Source organism: Neopelma chrysocephalum, unplaced genomic scaffold (genome assembly GCF_003984885.1).
Source record: "Neopelma chrysocephalum unplaced genomic scaffold, ASM398488v2 Primary Assembly neopelma1_67, whole genome shotgun sequence".
NCBI lineage: Eukaryota > Metazoa > Chordata > Aves > Passeriformes > Pipridae > Neopelma > Neopelma chrysocephalum.
In genome coordinates this window covers 6119552-6137847 of record NW_020897726.1, presented here as the reverse complement: position 1 = coordinate 6137847, position 18296 = coordinate 6119552, and the positions used below count along the sequence as shown (strand labels likewise).

The 18296-nt window shown below is 35.7% G+C and overlaps 1 protein-coding gene across 8 annotated transcripts in view; it reads left to right on the top strand.

Moving 5' to 3' along the window:
* The window catches only part of THSD7A (thrombospondin type 1 domain containing 7A), a 287973-nt gene that overhangs the window by 59209 nt on the left and 210468 nt on the right, over positions 1–18296 (top strand). The window contains exon 1 of one of the 8 annotated variants that reach the window (XR_003534453.1): positions 17369–17387. The exons of the other annotated variants lie outside the window; for them this stretch is intronic. The gene's annotated coding sequence lies outside the window, so the exon portion shown is untranslated. Of the gene's footprint in view, positions 1–17368; positions 17388–18296 lie in introns of those variants that run through there. 8 annotated transcript variants of the gene reach the window in all.

Here is an 18296-nt window from a genome sequence, read left to right as displayed (position 1 = left end):
AGTGAGCGCAGATAAATTCTGATGAGTGGTTCTAACCCATTTTCCTAAACTTTCTCCCCTTCAGAATGCTACATACTTTAGCTAAGCTTCCTTTTTGTCTCTTTCATTAACCTTTTTACACAGTTGTGAGTCTTATTTATGTACTTCAAAGAAATAATTTTACAAGAAGTACGAATATTTTTAAGTGACTGCCAACATAACCAGATTAAATGAGACACTGTTCTTTTTACTTTTGTTGTTAAAATTGTTCGATAAAATAGTTAACTTTTGAAAGCCTTTTTTTTTCACTTTTAATATAACTTGGGTATTGAAATTTGATGAATTTATACTTTTTAATGAAAATATTGAGAGCGTTTTTATGGCTTGAAGTGTTAATACCATGCAAAGCAAAATATTACAACAACAGAGCTTTGATGACTTAGTGAAAGTAAGCAATGGGATGTTGGTAGCTGCCAGAAACACTGTGTTTTTTCATCAACTGGGAAGGCTTCTGTATCTTCTAAAATTTTTTGTCAACACACTTATTATGAGTTTAAGAGAAATTGTTAAAATGCATGGAGGAAAGTCTTACAATAGCCGTGGTTAGTGTGAAACAAGAAAAGGCATTTTCTTCTTTATAGTCATATTGAAGTATTGAAGTATCTGTGTCCTTTCCAATTTTGTGGAGTATGTAACTGCCAATAAAGTTCAAAATATAGGACTGAAGCAGTTGAGAGAATATTTATGCATTAAAATTGCAAGACATAACATAAATGGACTGGTTAAGGATATGAATGTTTGTCTTAATACATGATGTTTCCAGCCATGGAGAGTCCTTTTAAATAAATTCTGTCTGCTGGTAGCTGTAAAATTTCCATGATAGGCAGGAAAATAGAGAACTCATAAATTCAGGAATAACAATTTCTGTTGATTTCTACTCTTTTGCTGAATAGACTGAAATAATTTAAGTCCCAAGTGATCAGGCATGAATTGAATCACTCGGGGTTCCTCTGTGGCTTTGAAGTATTCATTTTAACACCTTGCACTACTTTGTTGTGTGAGATGTGATAATTGATTTAACATTTTAGATATGTTTATGTCAAAGAGTAAAGTAAACTTCGTTAGTGCTGTGCTGTGGTATGTATCCTCATGATCTATGGAAAGGCTATGGAAATTCTGTTTTAAAATCTAGAGTATTGATAGCACTTCTTGTTACTGAATCAGTTCATGTTTGTATTCAGAACATGCAGGGGAAAAGAGGGGGCTGGGAGAAGTATCTTTCTTGGTAATTAAAGTACTCAAATGCTGTAGTTTGATGCAGTTTCTTAGTTATTCTGTTCCTGGTTTTATACAGTTTCTGTTGAAATTTGCAAAACCAAGTGTTATTCCAGACTCTGCAGGAGTACTGAGTTCAGAACCTTTGCTTGCCGTGCGTACTGATAACACAGGTATATGCACAGAAGGCGATTTGGGACTAGATTTGCACGCTGAAATGTTGTGCCACTGGATCTATTTAATTTCCCAGTACAAATGAATAGCTGTCTTGCCATGAAAAGGAAGGTGTCCTGTTGTGTACTTTGGTATGAATTTCCATCCTATGTGTGTCAGGAAGTTTGAAGGAGGTGAAGCATTTGGCAATACAACCAGAGCTGCCGAGGGCTTTTTGCTTCTTAGGACACAACTGCACGTGGCAGTTTTGAAGCACCAGGCTAAGGTGGCCAATGCTCATCTGGGCTGAGGGGACGGCCTGCAGCTGTGTTCTTTCCCTGCTGGGGATATTCTGTTTTGCTGTCGACATCTGCTCCTGCTGCAGTGCTGGCCCCAGGTGTTCACTGAGGCATGCTGTCTGGTGGTATCACATGCCCCATCACCCTCAGATGCTGACACATGTCCTAAAAGCCATCACAAGTAGCCCACTTCCTCCCCAGTGTCTCCCTCAGTGGCCAGGCAACCACACCTCCCACCATGCCACCACTCTTCCTCAAGAATCACCATCTGAAGGTTGTGCTTTTAAGCACTGTATTTATAAACACGTGTAAAATCATTACATATGCATAAAATAATTAAGTTTTTTGGAAAATAGCTGGAAGTTGAGTGAAGGTCCAGTAGAGGTGGAGAATATGTTTTTACAAGAATTTAAATCAAGACTTTTACACTTCTTTGCATTTTTCAGTTAAACAAACAAAGGAAGATACTTCTGTTGAAATTTTATTGTATAATCCAAGATAACATCTTCATCTTATATCCATAACATGCTCTAAATTATTTTTGCAACCTTAATTTATTTTTGTTTTGCTTGTTTTAGAAATAAGGCAGGTACATATGGAAGGGCAAACAAGCAGTAGTTTCCAGCTTTAACCTAGCCTTGTACATTAGCAGTGGTGTGACAATAATACTTCCCAGTATACTTTAAAGAATTATCCCATTTCAGATAATGTTTCTTTTTATTGGTTCTTCAGTGATTGTCCTTGGCTTTAATATCTGCCAACTAGCCTGTCTGAGAAGCTTACATATAGCAAACATACATTTATATATAATTTCCAGGGCAATAATCAGGAAAATTAAATAATAAATAAATCTTCTTGCAATGCAAGGTGAATTAAAAAATTACCTTTAGAGGAATTTGTTATACACATTGTCTGTAATTAATCTCAGAGGTCTCTTGTACAGCAAAATATTTTTTGCATAAAGTCTACTATATGAATATAAACATATAGATTTAATTTAAATGTTAAGTTCTCCTGTTTTTTCTTTCTTTGACAATATTTAGTGGCTTCTTTCTGCATTTCACATTTAGCTTCTTTTTTTTTTTTCTGATTTTCTGCATGAAACAAGATCATGTGCACAGTATTGTCACTGAATCTTGATGAGAAGCAGGTCCATGGGTGCTAGTAATGTAATTAAATCTTTCTCATTTTCAGTATACAATTTACTTCGACTATAAATTAATTAAAACATTATGTAATACTGTGGGACTTCTGGTTTTTAGATAACAAATCCATGTCTGTATTTTTTTATTTGTATTCTGTGTTACAGTTACTCCATGAGTTGATGCTCATATATATTTTTTTTTTGATGACAGAAAGCCAGAACTGCAAATAGAAGTTCCATCAGTAGCAAAAAATATCTGTATGAAGTTTATTTCTTTTTAGTGTTCTGATTTTTTTTCCAGTAGCTCTTCTAATAAATTGTCTGATAATATGTGTCTTTTTTACTTTTTATCAGTAATTTGAAGTGTCAGTCTGTCTTTCAGGATTAGGACACAGGTTCCATTAACTTTCATGCCTCCCTAGAAGTCTTGATAGTGGAATGATAGAATGATAGATATTGAAATAACAGTGAGAGATAAGTATGAGAACTCTCCAGGAATATATTGTACTGACATAATGCCATACTGGAACAGTCTGATATGTGTTTTGATATTTTTCTGACACTGTAAGCAAAAAAAAAAAAAAAAAAAAGTCTTGTTATGGAGTTATATGAATCCATTTTAATTTACATATGCTCTCATGTATTAATTAAACTGTTTATAGGTTTTAGAGATAAGTCATGTTACTACTTATAATTTTGATTTCATAGGACTTGTAAGCAGTCAATAGAGCTATGTTTTTGTAGTCATTTATAGCTTAGAACTCTCACATTTTGTATAACAAACACTTGCCTAAAGTCTTGATTGGGAGATTTCACAACAGTGAATTTGGATTTATTCCAAACTCTGTTATTACTCTGAAAACAGTAGAAGCTACTCATATATGAATTTCTTAAAATGTAACCTATAGTTTCAAATTACTGAAGACTGAAACATTAATAATATTATTTCTCTGTGTGTGGTCAGCATTCTTGAGATGTTTTGTTAGAATGATTAGAAATCTTGGGTTTACAAACAAGGTAGCTTTAGATTATACATATATCCTCAGTAAATGTAAACTACATTGTAGTGCAAAATCGTCGATGCTGAAGAACAATGCTGACTGGTGCAAGCCATTTTCTGTGAAGTCCCATTTCTGAACAACTACCGATGCTGCTTAACATTTTTGTTGGTGACATGGACAGTGGGATTGAACACACCCTTGGCAAGTTTGCTGATGACACCAAGCTGTGTGGTGCTGTCAACACAGTGGAGGGAAGGGATGCCATCCAGAGGAACCTTGATAGGTTTAAGAGGTGGGCCTGTGTGAACCTCTTGGAGTTCAACGTGGTCAGTGCAAGGTCCTGCACCTGAGTCGGGGCATTTCCAAGCACAAATAAAGGCTGGGTGGAGAATGGATTGAGAGCAGCCCTGAGAAGAAGGACTTGGGGGAGTTGGTGGATGAGAAGCTTGACATGACCAGGCAATATGTGCTTGCAGCTCAGAAAGCCAACCATGTCCCGGGCTGTATCAAAAGAAACATGATCAATAGGTTTAGGGAAGTGATTCTGCCTCTCTGCTGTGATGAGACCCCCAGATGGAGTTCAGCTGTGTCCAGCTGTGCATCCCCCAACATAAGGATGTGTACCTATTGAAGTGAGTCCAGAGAAGGGCCATGATGATGGTCAGTAGGCTGGAACACCTCTCCTGTGAGGAAAGGCTGAGAGAGTTGGGATTGTTCAGCCTGAAGAAGAGAAGGCTCTGGCGAGACCTTTTAGCACCTTCCAGTACCTAAAGGAGGCCTGCAAGAAAACCAGGGAGAGACTTTTTACAGGGAATGACTTTAAATTGAAAAAGTGTAGATTTAGATTGGGTTTTAGGAAGAAATTATTTACTGTGGGGGTACTGAGGCACTGAAACATGTTGCCCAGAGGCGTGGTGGATATCCCACCCTTGGAAGTGTTCAAGGCCAGGTCGGATGGGGCTTTGAGCAACCTGGTGTAGTGAAAAATGTCCCTGCCAGTGGCAGGGGATTTGGAACTAGATGGTCTTCCAGATGTCTTCCAACCAAAGCCATTCTATTCTATGATTCTATGAAAAAGATATAGAGAAATAATAATTATTAAAAAAAAAGCTTAAGTCCTATTTTGAAAATGGTTATTCCTGTAAATATCTAAAGCTAAGTTTACTGTTGGTGCACAAATCTGAGCAAGGTCATCCCACAACTGTACACATTAGTGGTCTGTAGAATGCAGCAGGGTAGGCTGTCTGATCTTCAAAACATTAATTGAAAATATATTAAAGTACTTCTCAAGTTTAAGAGTTGTCATTTACTATGTACTGAGAGTACAATTGGTGAATGTCTGCAGCATTATCAAAGAGATCTCAAAGGAAAGTTTCTGGTGTTGGAAATACCTATGAGAGTATTGCAAAGATGCAAATCTCTGTTCAGCAAGAAATCACGGAAAAAGAACCTGAGCTAAATGATAGATTAGTCAGTGTTACAGTAAGAAAACTCTGCAGACAGAGAGCAAAACATTTGAACAACCAGGCCAGTGCTTGGTTCCAAAATTAAATAAATGCATAAACAAGTCAAGCTTTGGACAACCTATATTTTTTTTTTTATGTTACAAAAGATGTTGGAAATCTGAACTTCCACGTGACGGTTTTGACAATCTATCTGTTGATTTTGCAAACATTGTTTATAGCTGCTGAACATCAATGATCTACAGGTCCAAAACTAAATCTTCTGAGAACTGGATTTCAGAAAGAAAATATCTGATTGTATTCAGACTAATCTTGCCAATAACTGAACATTCTGTTAGTTCTTGGAGTACTTTGCAGTAACTCAATAAATTTTAAAATGCTGTGATAACAAGTGGGAAGTGGTCAACTAAAAATATCACCCTCTTTAGTCAATATATCTAAGAATAACCAGTACTGTGAGGTACTTATGAGGTGTTCCACAAAGATAAGGTTATTTCAACCATTGTTTGGGTTACTTTTTCCTCCTTGTCTTTTTATATTCAGAAGACCTATTATTTATGGTAAAAATAAATTCTAGAGTCTTATCAAACTGATCAACGTTGATATACAATGGTACATCAGTTCAGTTTAGTACAACACAGCTTTTCAGTTATGTGTTCATATTTACTTGAGCTTGCTGGGTATTAGAGCCAATATCTAAGCAGTCTACTTAAACACACCATGTTCTCCTCAATTTGGAGAAAATAGGTCAAATTCTGACATCTGCAGTGGCTTCTTTTAAATTAGAATTCTGTCTTTCTGCTGCAGACTAACTGATGGCAAGTTTGGCTTGAAAATATTTCACATTCATAATCTTTGCTAATGTTGGGAGAATAGCTTCAGCTTCAAGCTTATTGTAAAAGGTAAAAATTGTGTTTTGTGCATTTCTCTAGTTGTATTACATTAAATGAAAACAAAAATGTTTTCTCTGCTTTATATCAGAAAAAGTAGTATGCATATTAAGTTCTGTTATTTCTTACTCTAGGAGTTCAGGTTCACCCATTTGGGTCAGATTGCTACCAAGGTAATGTAACCCTTCACTGCCCAAATAGCATAGGTATGGGAAAAAGATTTTCTTAGCTGGAGAGTACTGTAAAGGTGTATATATGTAAGTGTTGTGAAGTCCTGCTTTGTAAAGCCAGGTACAACTGCTCTTTATATTCAACTCTGTGTTAGTGTAATAGCGAATGGGAAACAGCTGGTGGAAGCCAGAGCAGTGCTAGAGTAACCCAGCCTGCACATCTGTTTGAATGGTCTTGGAGGTCTTATCTTGGTGTGACCAGAACTGGTCTGCTTATTTGTAAAGGGGCATACCTTTGTGGCTTCATTATAGAAGAAATGTACAGTCAGCTTTAATGAAAACCATTGATCTCAGAAATTACATGGAGTGACTGAATGCTGCTATAAAAACACTTCACGTCAGAATATGAAAATATTGTTTGTTTGTGCTGAAAATAACTGTATTCCAGATGTTTTATACACATTCCAAACATTAGATCTACTTGTGTGTACTGAAAATAACAGTTTGACAACATATTTTGCAGATAAGTACACAGTAAACCTTGCTTCTCTTTCCCCCCTAGTGTATCACAGATGGAGTAAATGGGGCTGTAACTCCCCTGGGTTTTTAAAAATGCACTGCCTTAGTTCGGATGCTGTAGCTGCATCATTGCCTTACTACTAAAATGATCTGACTCAGTCTGGCATACTGCATGCAAAGCCCTGCTAGATTAAACTGACAGCTTTGCTTAAAATCTCTTTATGGATTGTTAATCACCAAAACAGAGACTAAACTGCAAATATTTACTGGACTGCAAGTGTTCTTATGACTGGATAATCTGGTAGATTTGAAAGGCAATGGTAAGCAGCTATTCTGAATTGTTGAACAGCTATTCTGAATTAAGAACCAGGTAAAATGCAGAAGGAGTAGCTGTAACAAGAGTTTTTACTTATCTCATTAGAATTCTTGTCTTTCAATGTGGCAGAAGTCTCTCTCCCTGGAATTCAAGGAAAAATTGCAGGATTTGTTCTTAGAATGATCATTTTTAAATGAGAGGAAAGATGATTGAAGTGAATACTATCTTTCTCTAGAAACACTTTGGATGTGTTGAATTTCCTTTTTTATTTATGATGTATGTTGGAACACAGTATACAATTGGGATTCATGAAAATCTGTCTGCTTGTACGTCTGCCTCCCTTCCTTATTTTTACCTCAAACTAATATGTATGTGGATCTGTGAAATCTGTTTTAAAGATTATTTTTTCTTACATTTTTTTCCCAGAGTGCTTTTTCCCCCACTTAGTTGTGGTTTGGTGTTTTGTTAATTATTTAAGTTGATGTAATAAAATTTAGATAACTTCTTAATTCAGTTGAAGAGTTTCTTTCCTGTGAAAGTATTTGTTTTTAAATCTTGGGTCTTACACTCTCCTTGCCCAATGACAAGTATATAGAGGAAATTAATGTGCTAATCTTCATGGAAAGCACATTTAACAGGAAGGGGAAGGCTATATTTAAAGCCGGAAAAGAAAGTGTTTATTGTAATAGGATGTTGATGAAAATAATTACCATACAGAATTACCTTATTGTATACACTAAATTATATCATGGAGGTATCTAAATAGAAGAAACGCAAATTGTGACACATAGTAAGATAAGTGTTTTGCTAGTATAACTCTTAGATTGTATGCATATGTTGTGTTATTTTGATAATATCTAAATCCTAATGCTGACTGAAATGTCTGGAAACTTTTACCTTCTTTTATAAAGTTTAACATGCACAAAAAAACACTCCTGGGGTTTAATTTTTGAAATTATTTAATTTAGCTAAAGTGTTTTCCATATTCAAAATCCTGCATCACAGCCACAGAAGTCCCAGCTGACAGCAATTTCATGGACAGAGATGAGGAAGACAGCAGTTGAGGGATACCAGAAAGGTGAAGATAGTTCTTGTTTCGCCCATGTGGCTAAATGCTTTTTATACAACAGGTGTCTTTAACCCAAACCAATGGAACAACTCTTACAATTTAGCTCCTCTGTGGCCTAGAGTTAGGGCAAGACCCAGCCTCTCTAACCCACTACATGTTTGGTTGTTATCTGATGGAGAGTTTAAGGCTTCCTCATTCACTATTCCATTTCCAGGCATCCTCCCACAGCCTCTACAGATGGGTCTTGTGCTACATCTTGCAATCTTGCCTGCTGCTGAGCCCCTTCAGATTATTCGTTGTCTTACAAGCCACAGCTGCCCAGCATCCTTAGAACTGGCAGAATTTCGTTCTTTTGCCCTGTTTCATGGGCTGGTTAGAACTTACTGTTGCAAAGTTATTTTTGTGACTCTTCTGCTTTGGATAGCACAGGCATAGGCCTTGTACTTTTCCTGTGCTGATTTCCTGGTTCAGAGTCTGTGCCAGCTCGGCTAACATCAGGACTGGGGCTATTCCAGTAATTGTTTTGGATGGAGAGCATAGGAGGAGTCCTCAGTTAAGCTCATTTTCAGCAGATTAACCTTTTATTTGCTGGTCCCTTTTCTAATTGCATTTTGTTTACATGACCTGTAGTTACAGTGTCATTACAATAAAGCCATGAAATTTACATATTACAAAATTTCTTTGATCTTTACTAAATAAATAAGAGGCAGTGTAGTGAAGGCAGACGTAATCCTTGAAATTCAAGCTTCCAGATTTCTGTGGCTAGGAATCTGTTCTACTTGGAACTTGTAGCTGGAGAGATATGTTCTTAATAAACTGTCAGTCTGACCAGCTATGTGTAGTGAAGGTCTGAAAGCAATTTCTTCTTAAAGCCTTTGTTTTTCTTTTTTTAACCTTTATTAACAGACTGTCAGGTGTAGTTGGATTAGTAGCTAAAGGACTTGTAACTGTAATCTTCAGTAATATTTAATGTTGGTTATTTTATTACCACAGTGACCAGAGTGGATGAAAATGATAAACAGATAAGTCTTGTACTTCTGGTACAAGTGAGAACCTGAGGATTTATCAGAATAGAGCTCATTATTTGGTTATCTTCATAGACAAAGATTTGGAGGCTGAGTTGTATACTACAACTAACCCTAGAAGAGCCTGTTTGAAGTGGGAAGCGTTCAACAAAGATGTTCAATTTACCTCAAAATGTGCTTCTTAATGTAGTGAAACTTCATTGTTCCACTTTTAATTTAAAGGCACATCTGAAATGTGACGTATTCACAAAACTCAAGGGTTTTTTTCAATTATTTCAATATTTTAATTTACAGCTTAATTTTTATGAATTGAGGAATTTAAATACATGTTTCTTTATGGTTTTAAAATAATACAATTGTATGATAATGAGAGGATTAATAAGTATTACTTATGTACAAGTTACACTTCTTGTACTGTACTTCACATATTTTAGTTTGCTTCAGTATGAATTTATGTGTATAATAATGTCATGGTTTATGAATTGTATTCCCCAGTTTAGTGTTCCCACTGAAACACCCCAAACCATGCACCCCTGTTCACTCTTCTCTCCCTTCCTCCTCTCCCCCATGGCTTCTTGGAGAGGAGAATAGGAAGCACAAAAGGTTAAAGATCATGGGTTGAGATAAGAATAATTAACTGGAAATAGCAATGAAATAAGAAAACAAAAAGTAACAGCAAAAATATTAGTAACAGAGGGTACAGGAGAAGCAAATGATTCACACGATTGCTTCCCACACTGAAACCGCAATACCTGAACCACGGCCATGCTACCCTGACCTGGAAAGGACCCTGTCCCTGGAAAATGATGTGAGGTGGTGTAGAATAACCTCTGAGTCCTAGCCATGCTCCCTCCTGGCTCCTGTAAAAACTAACCCTGTCCTGGCTGGGTTATATCTTTGAGATATTTCTTCCAAAATAGATTTGTTTTCTGACTGTACCTACCCTTACAATATCAGATATGTAATTTCTCATTCTATATCTAATTATCTATATAATATCTAATATTTAATGCGAGGTAAATTTGCTCTCAAGCATTTGAGCTTATGATTGTTACTGTCTGTTGAGCTGGACTGTAGTCAGCATCAATGTTAGTTCTGTTATGCGAGTTCTTTTTAGGATAACATATAAGTTCATGAGTTGTAAGACGTTGTCTTGTTCTTTAGTGATACTCATTGAATCAGAACAAATAATAATAATAGATCATAGCTGCAAGTGTATATTGTGGGGACCAAACCATTCCTCGGTATTGTACTAACTTGGATGGAAAAAAAAATAAATATTATTTTACAAAATGTTATTATTAAGCAAATATCACTATTTTGGAACAACAAAGACAAAAATAAGGTAACAGTGCACTGTGTCAAACATATGATCTTAAACTTCAGTTGTTTCATTTAGCATTTCATCCCTAGAGTAGAGATTACATTAGCACCATTACTATTATAGGCTGTATCATGCATCATTCAGCCACTTGTAACATCGCCTTTTCAGGTAACTACAAAAATGAATACCTTTCTATTTTCCTTTTTCTTTTTCTTTTATTTTTTTTTTAGTGTTAGATAATTGTTTCAAATATGGAAAAAAAGAACAGTTTTAAGTGGGTAGAAGCTCAGTAGATTGGCCCAAACCTGGAGAGTGGAAAGTGAACAATGGAGGCATGTTTTCATTAGATTAGAAATATTATTCTTTGGAACTCAAGGTGCAAATTATGCTGTGCCATAATGTTCTTTTCAAACACACAAGATAAAATTTACATATCTAAATTGGATCAGCTTGAATGGGTTTCCCTGCTGTCTCATCCCCTCAGCTACAGTCTTTCTGAAATGGCCTGCAGGTGGATCCAAATAGTATTTTTTGAGTCTATTTTTAAGAGCATCTCTAAAATAAATATTTTTTCTTTTAGTTTTATATTGATTTCTTGCAGTGAACATCAGCAAAAATTCTCCTATGCCTCATCTGAGTGTAATCTACATAATAATTGAAGGTTTAAATTTAATTGTGCTTATGCTGGCTTTCAGAATAACAATTTAAACTGGCTCAATAAAATCACAATTGTTTCATATTGTTAAAAGAGTAATATTTTTCTCTTATTTCTTTCTGGTTTTATGTGAAACATCTTAAAAGTATGTGTAAGTTCTTTATGATAAATGTGACAAATTTTGCTATCCAAAGGAGTTTGAGGGAAGACTCTGCAGACAATGTTGTCCTACATTGCTGGATTTTCTTTTGTTTTTTAAAGGTAAACTCACTGATATTGTACTGATTCAGATTTTTTTTTCCGTCTCCATAAACTTCTTTCTCCTAACTTTCATAATATTTTATTACATTAATCTGGATGAAAGTATATAGACTATTTTTACCCCTACTGAAATAATTATATTCTTAATAGATTTTTATCAAGTATGAGGGTAGATCTCATCATGGTCTGCAGCATCCTCATGAGGGGAAGTGGAGGGACAGGCACCAATGTCTTCTCTCTGGTGACCAGTGACAGGACCTGAGGGAATGGCCTGAAGTTGTGTCAGGGGAGATTTAGGTTGGATATTAGGAAAAGGTTCTCCACCCAGAGAGTGGTTGGGAACTGGAACAGGCTCCCCAGGGACGTGATCACAGCACCAAGCCTGACAGAGTTGAAGAAGCTTTTGGACAACGCTCTTAGGCACATCAGTTTTGTCCTTTGCAGGGCCAGGATTTGGACTTGATGATCCTTGCCGGTCCTTTCCAACTCAGGATATTCTATGATTATCTTATTTTAGTTCATTTTATCCAGCTGGTCTATTTATTTTGTGTTTGTTTAGCAATACGACTTCTGACATATTGAGGAGAAACAGCACAAGTAATAATTTAACTTCTGAGAACAGCATCACTACAGCTCAAAGATAATATTTTATGTCCTGCAAAACAGAGTTAAAAAGTTCTAAGGGGAGTATTTTTAGAGTGTGTCTCTGATGTATGCAAAAAAAAGTGTAGAATAGTCTTAGGCTATAATGGTTTCTGTATCAAGGAATGCATGACCTCAAGCTATGCCAGTTCATCCATGCTTTACTAGGTATGCATGTATTTTAACAGTGCAAAATTTTATTGTAAGAATAAGGAGTATTCTTGTATGTTTAATAGACAATTAGAAGCAGAAAAGTGTTTGATGTCAACGGAGCTGCACAAACCTCTGTCCAAGGTGCTGAGGGTTAGAGTTGGGCTCAGCATTGTGAGGTGGTACAGCACCTGCTGTGGCACTGGCTGGGGTGGGTGAACTGTGCTCTCTTGCCATCATTATTTTTATGTCAAGGTTATACTCTGGGTGGGTTTTGGATTCAGAGGTTTTTCGTTTAGTTTTGGGTTGGGTGTGTGGGTGGGTGTTTCTATTTTTGTTTTGGTTTGTTTCTGTTGTGGGTTTTTTCCTAAACTTCTTATCTAGTCTATGTAGAATGTTAGAGTGTTACAGAAAAGTCAGATCTGGTTAGGAAGTTTTATGTACAGATGGCTAAAACTCAGCATTATCAGCTCTTTATCAGTTTGTCTACTGGCTTTAACTCAGGCTGTTGTTTATGTTGCATTACCTGGAAGATCTGAAGAGTCTATTAAGTTCTATATATAGTTCTGATTTAGGTATTGATGGAGTTTGTTTCTCCTGTTCTTACCAAAGTAATTTGAAATTTTATGAGAATAGGCTAGTATTATTGCTGTATTCCATGATGATGTTACTCTTATATATTAGAGAAAAAAATTCATCCTAATTAGTATTTATCAATACAACATTAACATTTCATTTTTTTTTGAAGATCACAATAACTGTCTTCTTCCATCTGAGTGATATTCAAGGAGCCTACACTTTTATATTACCACAGTAAAAGATTAATAATACTACTTCTTGAAAAATACCTCAGATATCATTGGTGAGGGGGCTAAGGAATAAGATATATTCTGGTGGTTTTTCTTTGATTGTAGGATTAGTTCTTTTGCTTTAGGCTTTTAGGGAATACAGCTTTTAGGGAACACAATAAGATCTAAATATTATTTCTGTGATGGGGAACATAAAGTGCCAGCATTTTGGGAGAAGATTCTGACTATGTTGTGATGGGGAGAGAGGAAGTTGAACTCTAGACAAGGTAGAGCTGTTGTACTCAATTTATTAGGGGACTAAACTAGGAAGGATGGGCTGTGTGAGGGAAATCTCACACATGCATACACAAACATACCTGTCTTGAAAGTTAACTGACATGTGCCCCACTTGGCACTGCAGTGGTTTAGCACAACCGAGCTGGGGTGAGGAGAGAATGCAGTGTTCATTCCAACTGGCCCCAGTGTCAGGCTTTGGGTGATGGATTGGTCACAACCTGCACCTTTCCAAACCTGGGCACTCTGCATCTGCAAGATATTGGGCCTCTGTGTAACCAGTGTTTCCCCACAATCTCTACGTGTGTGTGTTTGTGTGTGTCAGTCAGACAGACAGAGACCACCAATGAAATCAGCCAACAATGGCATCGGGTTGCAGCTTTACAGACTTCAAGATGTTCTTCTCCTGTCATCTATGGTCTGTACTATTCATAACGTTTTAGCATAAGTGCACAGTTCCAGATATCACATCACGGATACCATGTTGGAATTCCGAAAATAGATGAGTAGAACAATTTTTGGAAGATTCTAACTGTTCAACTTCATTTATACGACACCTACATATGTTCATAAGGTAATACGTTCACCAAATTATAGGTATGATGTTTGGCTTTTTATGGGAAATCGTAGGCAAAGTATCATCATAGTTTAATAATTTGTAATAAAATTGTAATGAATTGGTAAGTTGTAATGAAATTCCTTGCTGTTTCCTCTCTGGTTAGTCCTTAGTCTTTTAAACTGCATTTATTGTTTATAATCCAATATGTTTCAGTTTAGCAGACATAACACTTGTGCTAAGTGTCATTTTTCATCTTTTCTTAATATTTGCCATCAGATAGAATGTGGATTATTAGTTCATTAGGGAAAACCAGGACACAAAAAAGTTAATTAAAAATGAAAGTATTGCTTTTGTGTAAGACAAGAAATACCTTGAAAGTTTTCCAAAAGTCTGTGTTAAAAAACAATGTTTGCTTTGCAAAGAAATCATTTGTTCTGCCATACTGAAGCTAATTATTCTCAGCACACACTAGCTATGTCAAATTGCAAAATGAACATCAGACTTTGCATGTTGTAAAAATTAAAACACCATCAGTTGAGTTAATGAAGAGCATACAATATGATCTCATTTTTGCAATGCAGTTAAAGTGAAAGCCATTTAAAGAACTGTTGCAAAAATCATAATTTAGGGGGAAAAACAAACAATAAAAGAAATGTTTACTATCTATTTTAATTACTTTCTGCTTAGAGGTATGCATTAAGTTTATTTATTGTTTGATTTCAAATTCTTTCTCTTAAATGGTTTAAGAATACAGTGGCTAATGATCCATTCTCAAATCAAATGAATACAGTCTTCTGTACTCCATTATACAAAGCCAAAGGAACTCATTTGTGACTGTTTCATTATGATATCATATGAAGAGCACTACTTCAAATTGTAGGGTAGCATAAGGATGGGAATTTGAAACAGAATATGAAACACTAAAGAGAATTACTGCAATTATTTTTTTTTCAAATGGAAAAAAAAGAGACTGGGTTTCTGAAATATGTACCAAACATGTGAATGTAATGAAAATGCCATCCCCTATTTATATTTCAATTATTTTTTTCTGTAGAATTTCTTACAAAGACAGCACTACAAAAATCTATCTCTGTGATAGATGATCTCCTTCGGACTTTCCTAATGTTTGGTGGAAAGAAGTTATTCTGTCCTGGCCAAAGACAATAGCAGAAGCAGGGAACCTTCATTGTACTTCACCAGTCCATTCAGATATGAAAGTTGTCTTGGGAGCTTCGAAGAAGCCCTGCCAAACTGCCTATCTGCAAATCAAGAATAATTTTTATCAGAGATCATTGTAGTCAAGTAACTCAATGTAGTTAAGTTTTATATTAAAAATAAATCTGATTCACAAGGTTGGAAATCAAGCAAGTATTTTGCTGACTGCCAGTCAACCAGTTATTGACAGAGAGAGGTGATTTGGTGTAGGCATATGCACGTTTGAAGTGTTTGACATAATGGAGTTCTTTTCTGAATCCTGTCAGGATATTACTTTGCTATGGCAACACTGTAACTTTACAGGAGATGAATTTATTGAATGGCACCCTACTTGAGCCTAAGTGAGATACGTGTCCTGCTATTCAGCAAGTTTTAGTATTTGGAGGGTATTCAAAGACCATGTGATACTTAAACTCCTTTAGATAAGATCCTATACGGTTATCAGATATGGGCAAACTTCTACATATGTTATAGTTCTGCCTGTATATCTGTAAGAAGAAAGACCTAAAATGATCTGGGGATTTAACATGCAGTTATCCTCCAAGGTCTCTAAAGAAAATTGCTTATAATGGTTTTCTAGTAGCTTTGGGAGGAAGCAGAATATATTTTTTGTCTTCATCTTTCTTCATGTAAAATTATTTGGTTTTATAGTTGATATAAAGAAAAATACTAAATACTTATGTACTAAAAATAGCTTCTGTAAACATTGAAGCATTGAAAATACCTCTGAGTCAATCTGTGTGATAGAGACATTACTGTTGGAGCATACGTAGAAATGTCTGCAGGCAGTGGGTGGAGTTGGACCTAGTGGTGAGAGTATTTTAGCAACATATTACAAAAATTGCCATTTTCTTTTTGCTGTGTGGGGTATCTCAGAAGAGTAACCACCTATTCAGGCATCGATACATCAGCCAGACAACTGAAGTTATGTGTTGTATCTGTATTTATATATGGGTGCAAAGAGAATTCAAGCTGACATAAATTGTGTTAGTATCTTGTTAGCATAATGTTAATATGTGAAAGAATCGTAAATTATTTTTATCCTATTGATACATCCAGGAAACAGGTTCTTATGTGAAGTTCGACTTTTGCTTTATGCATGACATGCCTTTTTTTTTTCCACTAATAAATCAAATTCATCTCTTTACCTAAACTCAGGTTGTTTTTTACCTGAACTCGGCATCATTCAAATGTTGTCATTGTTGTTTCAAAGTCTTGCTTCATTTTTTTAGTGCTCCATCTGTGTAAATTAAATTTCCTTGTCCCAGGGAAATCATGCTCTCATTTAGCTGGATGGTAACAACTGAACTCAGAGATGATCTAAAGACAACTGCTTTGCAAGTTTTTATAGTATTTCAATAATAATCCAGTCATTGAGAAAATTCTTGTTTTAATCTCCTCCACACCATTTCTTCCTTCAGTGAGCAGAATATCAAAGTAAGTTGTCACATATTCTGCAGAGATTGTGTAGATGCAACTGTCAGTTATTTAGACCGTGGTTAGTTTTGAACCTCATGGGAAAAACTTATGGGAGTACCAGAGCTCCCACTAACAGTTAATTGGGTAAGCTTTTTATCCTGTTTTCAGATATACAAATATAATAGCAATTGGAGAAAACTGACAATATTGTCTTTTGTCACCACAGAAGAACAATGATGCAAATTTAATGAATCTTTTTGCTGCCCTGAAGTGTCACATCACCTTAAGCTTGGCTTGATCCCTCTAGTGAGGCTCTAATTTTAATGTTAATGCCGATAAATTTAGAACACATTTTTCGGCAGCACACAGAATGCATTCGATGCATTGTCATCTGCATGCAGAAAATCCAGTTATGTGTGGTTGTGATGTCAACTATCTCGGTGCATAGATTTGGTTACTCATTTGCTTTTTGCCACAGAAATATTGGTGTGACGGAATGTAGGAGAGGATGGTGGTGCAGCAGCAGAAGAGGAAGAAAAGTCAGCACATAGGAGAATATGAGGTTTAGTTAATACAGCTCAGTGTTTTGAAACTAGTCTTTGTGGTTTGAAATGATAACCTGCTTTCATTAATATCTGCTTAGAATTTGTTAACTTTGTTGCCTTCCTTATTTAGATTTACTTTTTGCGTTTTAGTTTACTCCAGAATTGACTTCAACAAGTGACCTGTAATTTTCAGTAATTGATCAGTAGGAACAGATTTGCCTCTACCTCCCAGGTAAAGCATCTACCATATAATGAAAGTATAACAGATGGAACACACTTGTGAAGCTTTTATATAAAAATTGGAGAGTGAAGGTTTTATTTTGAGATATTATCTTCAGTGCTCCAACTTTATTCATAACCTAAGATTTTGAGAAATATTATTATTAATGATATAATGGGGTTGGGGCTTAGTTAGTTAGCAAATCAAAATTGAACCTTGATGGTTAATTTAGAATGGTTTATATCTAACCTCATCTTACCCCATGTCAGAATGGTATGAGATAGATTAATCAGTTTCCTGAAGTTATACTCCTCTTGTTTATTGAACTCTTGAAGCCAGCACAAAACACACAGCTATACTTTTGACCAGCTAAGTTAGGACTCTTAAGAGGTTAACAAATTATTAAAAGCTATTTCCACCTATATTGTGTTTGTCACTACTAATGAGTCTGTCGATTTCTGGAAACCACTAAATGTATTGGTTAAGTTAAAAAAACCTGCACTTATGAAACAACAACTCACAAAAGAAAGCAACCTTGTTTAATTTTCTTATTATTTTCTATTACTTAACTATTTTGAGAGTTGATAACAGAATGTTTGAGTGATTTATAACCTGAAAAAGAAGAGCAACATTTCCCTCCTTGAAAATGGAAATTGGCTTGTCAGACATTTAGATGAAGAATGATCAATCAATAGGATTTTAATAAGGAAAAGGCTTAAAATTGACTGAAGGTGGCTTTTGTTTAAGGTGATTTGGTATGTGCAAATTACTAAGCTCTCCCTGGAGAGGATTTTCAAAGGCAATAATGGGCACTGATTTTCTTTGTTTATACCACTCTCTTTCTGTTCCCCTTGTCAGGGATTTCAATACTTACCTCTCCATTGCGTCTTTGAAATCTTCCTGCCTGCCTTTCAGGTCCTG